Here is a 6,000-nt window from a genome sequence, read left to right on the forward strand (position 1 = left end):
CCACTGCACCACCAGGGAAGCCCCTCTACCATCTTTATTACTGTATTCTTTCTATAATTTCCACAAGATTCTTAACTTTGAAGGCTTTTTTTTTTTGTTGGAGTAATTTTCTACCTTTATTTAAATTCATTAGCTTAGTTTTAACTGCTTCTAATTTGTTTTGTCAACAACAGGTATGTCAAAGGAGGTTTCTAAAGGTATGTTCCCAAGCTGTTTTCCTCAAAAATTGCAACTCGTGGGACTTCCATGGCGGTCCAGTCGTTAAGACTCCGCGCTTCCACTACAAGGGTGCAGGTTCGATCCCTGGTCTGGGAACTAAGATCCCACATGCCCGCAGCTCAGCCCCCCCCCCCCCACACACACACAACTTTCAACTCTTGATATTGTATGTAAATGTAGAATTTACACCATTTGCTGTTAAATCTTTGCTTATTAGAGAAGAGTTCTTTCTCTAGGGGGCCTTGAATATGTTTGACAAAGCGTAGTTATTAGTTTGACTTATTACTTAAATAATAATAGTGACAATAATAGCTAACACTAAATGAATTTTTTCTATGTGACAGGCTCTGTACATACATTAGCCTTGTTTAACCCTAGCAACCCTATGAAATGGTCATTGTTTATTATTCCCATTTTACAGAAGGGAAAACTCAGGCACAGAGTGAGGCTGAGAAACTTGCCTCAGGACACAGTAAGTGGCAAAGACAGAATTAAACCCAGGCACTCTGAATGCAGAGCCATCTCTAGCTGCTCTGCTCCATTGTCTCCCCTTGACAATTTTTCAGGCTTCTGAATTCTCCCTTTATCTTACAGCACAATGACTCTGTGTTCTATTCATGGAAAAGAAAGGATTTAAGAGTGCAGAGGATTTGGAAATGAGATTAAATTATTAAATTTGCTAATTAGGAGTCAGTGTGACTTTTGTCTTAAGAAGTTTGGTAAGAACTATTAAAATTATATCTTGGATTACCGGAAAATGTTAGCTAGGCTGCCCTAAGGTAGTCTTTTGTTTGTTTTTCTTTTAGGACACTATGCAGGCACTTGATCACTCTCAAATCCTAGCCATGGGACACTTTCTGGTTTCCTCACAATTTGCTTATTCCAGGCAGATTCTTTGAGTTCACAGGATGCTGACAGTTGTGAGCACTTTCCCTCCAGGGGTCACAGCTTCTATCAGAACTTTTATGTTGCTAACTGAGCAGCGCTCTTACCCTTTATAGACTGTAAACTTGCATTCCATGAGGGCTACCAAGAGAAATTCCAGAACGGGGATTGTCTGACAACTGAATTTTTTGTATATAATACCGGCTTAGTAATCATGAACTGGAATAATAGAAATCTTTGCCCTTGATTCTGAAAGAAACCTTAGTCATCCGGTCTCTCCTACCATCTCTGTCTGCTTTGTTCGCCCAATTCCAACAGATAATTCTTTTTCCTAAAACCCAGAGTTGCACAACATCCTTGCTCATCCATTTTACTGTTTAAGAACTTTTACTCTGATGAAATTCTTCTCATGTCAAACCTAAATCCTTACGTTGTAACTTAAATTCGCTGGTATGTAGAATAAGACATTTTCACTAATTCCAAATTGGGATTGACTTCTGGTTAGAGTACGTGACTCAGCCCAGCATACTAATAACATCTTTAGCTGTGATCTTGCACAGTGGTCTTTGGGGCCTGTATCACTTACCAGCTATGTGACCTTGGCTAAGACAATCTCCCTGAGCCTTGATTTCCTCATCTGTAAAATAAGCTCTGGACGCGCAGGCTCAGCGGCCGTGGCTCGCGGGCCCAGCCGCTCCGCGGCATGTGGGATCCTCCCGGACCAGGGCACGAACCCGTGTCCGATGGGCCCAGCCGCTCCGCGGCATGTGGGATCTTCCCGGACCGGGGCACGAACCCGTGTCCCCTGCATCGGCAGGCGGACTCTCAACCACTGCGCCACCAGGGAAGCCCTAACAGAATTTTTTTCTTCCAGTTAGCAGATTTTTAAACCACTAGGAGCTTACTTGTTAAAAGATGAATAAGGGGGCTTCCCTGGTGGCACAGTGGTTGAGAGTCCGCCTGCCGATGCAGGGGACACGGGTTCGTGCCCCGGTCCGGGAAGATCCCACATGCCGCGGAGCGGCTAGGCCCGTGAGCCATGGCCGCTGAGCCTGCGCGTCCGGAGCCTGTGCTCCGTAACGGGAGAGGCCGCAGCAGTGAGAGGCCCCCGTACCGCAAAAAATAAAATAAAAAAGATGAGCAAGAAAAAAACACAGCTTTGAGTTACAGATGCCAGGGAGCAGGAGAGAAGAGCAGCCAGGTGGACGAGAAAAGTGAGTTCCTTCTAGGCTGGGGTTACCAGAGGCCTTGGTAGCCATCGGCTGCCACCTGGGCCAAACGTAGGGCCTTAGCTGGCTGTGGATGAAGAGCGGGGCTGCAGAGAAACTGCAGCTACTCGATGTGCAATCTTTTTAAAATCTCCATTAAATATTATTACCACCTTATGTTTTCAACATAGACGTTATTTTGGATAGTATTTGATATTACCTGCCTTTCTTCACTTTCTGAAATGCACCCCTAGACTCCTGTCTGACAACAAAGCCTCTAACGAGTGTTTCTGGGGAGGGGTCCTCTTTAAACCTGTACTTTTAAGTTGGAAAAGTACTAGAACTATTCCTTGTTCCCCTTCTTCTCAAATGGGGTACAGGTAGCAACAAGATTAAATACCTATTTCTGGGGCATTCATTTTATTCCATAGTATTGGGGGCAGTGCTTTATGTTAATATCAAAAGAAGTAGAAGGAAGTACAAAGTCCACAATAGTCACTAAGATAAAACGAGATTTCCTAGAAATAAAGCAGCGGCGGCACTGAGGCTCTACAGGTGATCCCCAGGGAGTGCCCGTTCCCTCTTCTCCAAAAGCACTGCCCTAACCGTGACAGAGAGTGTGGGTGGAGGTGCCTGCATTCTGTACCCCTTTGGAACTAAGACTGAAACTTCAGGCAAGCCACAGAACCTTCTGGTTCTCAACTGGAAACGAGAGTCGAACTAGATTAGGTAACATTTCTCTGATCCTGTAACCTCCACACTTCCTGCCACCCAGAAAACACCGGAAAGAGAGAGGATCTGGCTGTAGAATGTTGTGGTCTGGTCTGCTTTGTGAATGAATGAAAAGGAATCTTATTTTAATCACTGTATTTGTCTCCTTGGCCCGTAACAAAATACCACAGACAGGGCGCTTGAACAGCAATTGATTTTCTTAGTTCTGGAGTCTAGAAGTCCAAGATAAAGGTGTCTGTAGGGTTAGCGCCTTCCGAGGGCGGAGGGAAGGATCTGCTCCCGGCCTCTCTCCTTGGCTTGTGGTTGGCTGTCTTCTCCCTGCAGGCACCTTATCTTCCTTCTGTGTGTCTGTGTCCAAATTTCCTCTTCTTGTAAGCATACCAGTCATATAGGATCAGTGCCCACCCTAATAACCTCATTTTAATGTAATTACCTCTTTACAGACCCTATCCCTAAATACAGTCATGCTCTGAGGTACTAGGTGTTAGGACTCCAACATATTAATTTGGGGAGAAAGGACACAGTTCAGCCCATAACATATCTTAGAATTAAAAAAAAAAAAATTCTGTTCTAGGTCACTTACTTGAGGGGGTGTGCAAGACGTTGGGGGCGGGGGGTAAGTTGCAGGGATAGCCATTAGGACACACCCGAGGGAAGGAAACCATGGTGCTCAAGGTTGAAAGTAGCTACCAACCTGGGAAGGTATTGCTGAGGAAACATGGAGACGTGCGCTGTAAAAGCCAGATGCGTATGGGATGCTGTGCTGAGGCCTGTTCCAAGCTCACCATCTTGGCTCCAGTTTCAGTCCTCTTGTTGGAGACGGGCTCGGAAAGGATGTGATGTTACTTCCCACTCAACATTGATCAGCTGGCAACGCCAGTACCAGATTCTGGGGTTTCTAGTGGAAAGGGAAGATTGTGAGAGCAAGATCACACATGTATGGTTTAGTCACGGCCACTGACTCATCAGGAAATGCCATGACAGGGCCATGTGCCCTCGCTTGTTCAGGGATCACGACCCCTACCACCGTAGCTTGCCTCGTCATTCCTTCCCCTGCTTAACAGAGATGATTTCTCTGGTCTTCCAGCAAAAGTGAGTCATTAATCCAGTGGTTGAGGTTCTATACCTGATGGCTCCCAAGAGCTGTCAGGAATGTAGGATGAGATATGTGGGGGCAGATAATGATGCGGTGGTGGCTGTTTCATGCTGCAGCCCTGAGCGGAACTAGCTTGGCTCACCCAGGAGATGGCTGACTCCCACTGAAGTTTGTTTCCCTTGGTGCAAGCCTCTGAGCTTGTACATCTATTGTACATTTACTAAGGCTACATGCATGGTAGAAGCTCAGAGTTTCTGTGCTTTTGGTGGAATTAGGTCCACTGAGTTTGGTAACCTGAGCTCAGACGGGTGGTTACATTACTCTGGTACACAAATAAAAATGAAGAAATGAACTTCAAATGTATAAATCCATTTGGTTTTGAAACATCATATTCCTGAGTGAGTGTATTGGTGAAGACCAATAAGAAGAGGATCCTTGGTGGTCACAAAGTCAGGAGTCAATGTCACGTACATTTTCCACACATGTGTCTTCCCAGGTCTGGTTTCTGTGGTGTTCTGTTGCAAATGTCTGTATCCCGGGGATCTAGCACAGTGCCTGCCCCTCAGATCTTCACCCTCTGTCCCTTTCTCCTGAGAAAGGTTTAGAAGGCAAAATTCTCCCTCTGGCTTTAGTGGTTTCACCATCGGAATTTAATTCCTTGGTCCTTTTTCATTTTGACCTGAAACAAATTCCTGTCGCTATTTTTAAAATTATAGGCATCAGGATGAATTGTGTGCCTCAGGAACTCATTAGAGCCAGTAGTTAATTCTGTTGTGGCTTGTGTTGTTTTCTCCAAAGAGTCTCAAACTGGGGACTGTGGTCTAGTAATTGGCAAGTCCTCTATTTAAAATTTACATGCATTTTAGGAAAGCTAGTAAGAATTAACCCTTCATCCTTTGTGTACCCTGAGTTTCATAAATTGGGATTTTCGGAAAGCAGGACCAAGTTGTAAATCAATCGATCCTTCTCATCAATGGACTCAGGGTTGTCCCGTGGCCTCGGTGAAGGGTTTTCCAGAGCACCTGGCGTGCGAACTCAACAAACACTTGCCATTCAATAATGCATAAAAGAAACTCAAGAAAAACAGCCAAGTCTAACAGCAGCGAATATCCACTGAGCACTTCACTTACCGTGGGTCAGGCACTGTGCCAAGCACTTTGCCCACACTAACTCGTGCGAACCCTCACGTCCCTATGATTCAGGTGTTAGTAACGCTTCCAGATGAGGCGCTGGAGGATTAAGGTGCTTGCCCAACGTCCCACACCTAGTCAGAGGAAGTGCGCAGACTTGGGACCAAGCCTCGAGGCATTACACCTCACTGCGGCCTCTTGGAAGGGCATCCAGGTTCTCTGGGGAGAGAAAGCGATGCCCGCAGGCCAGCATGGCTCACACCTGCCTCCTTCCCAACTCCCCTGAGGCCCTCAGACCTCTGCTGTGCCCGCCTACCTCTGTCAGGGTGCCCACCTGTGGGGGTGCAGCCTGTGCCGCCCCTGGGCCCCTGCTTTCCTGCCGTGTGGCAATGCTGGTGTTTCCTCTGCAGAGTTCAGGTGTCATACCCGCCAAAGGCCGGACTGAATCGGGCTTGCTGTTTATTTTTTGGCACCTACAAGGTTCTGGGCCCTTTGGGAACAAAAGCGCTCTCCATCTCCAAGCTGTGGCTGACACCCTGGGCTGGATTTGCTCACCAGTTTTCCCCCATCTCAGTGGATTTCCGTGTAACCCGAAGGACATGGTCACGGCCCCGTGCAGTGATAAGTGATAACGTTTGTGCGGAGATTTCTCGAGCGGGCTGGGCAGGCTCAGTTAACTCTCTTACAAGAAAGGCCCAGAACGGCCGGCGCGAAGAGGGCGAGGAAAGGG

The sequence above is a fragment of the Tursiops truncatus genome, chromosome 1 (assembly GCF_011762595.2).
Source record: "Tursiops truncatus isolate mTurTru1 chromosome 1, mTurTru1.mat.Y, whole genome shotgun sequence".
Classification (NCBI taxonomy): Eukaryota; Metazoa; Chordata; class Mammalia; order Artiodactyla; family Delphinidae; genus Tursiops; species Tursiops truncatus.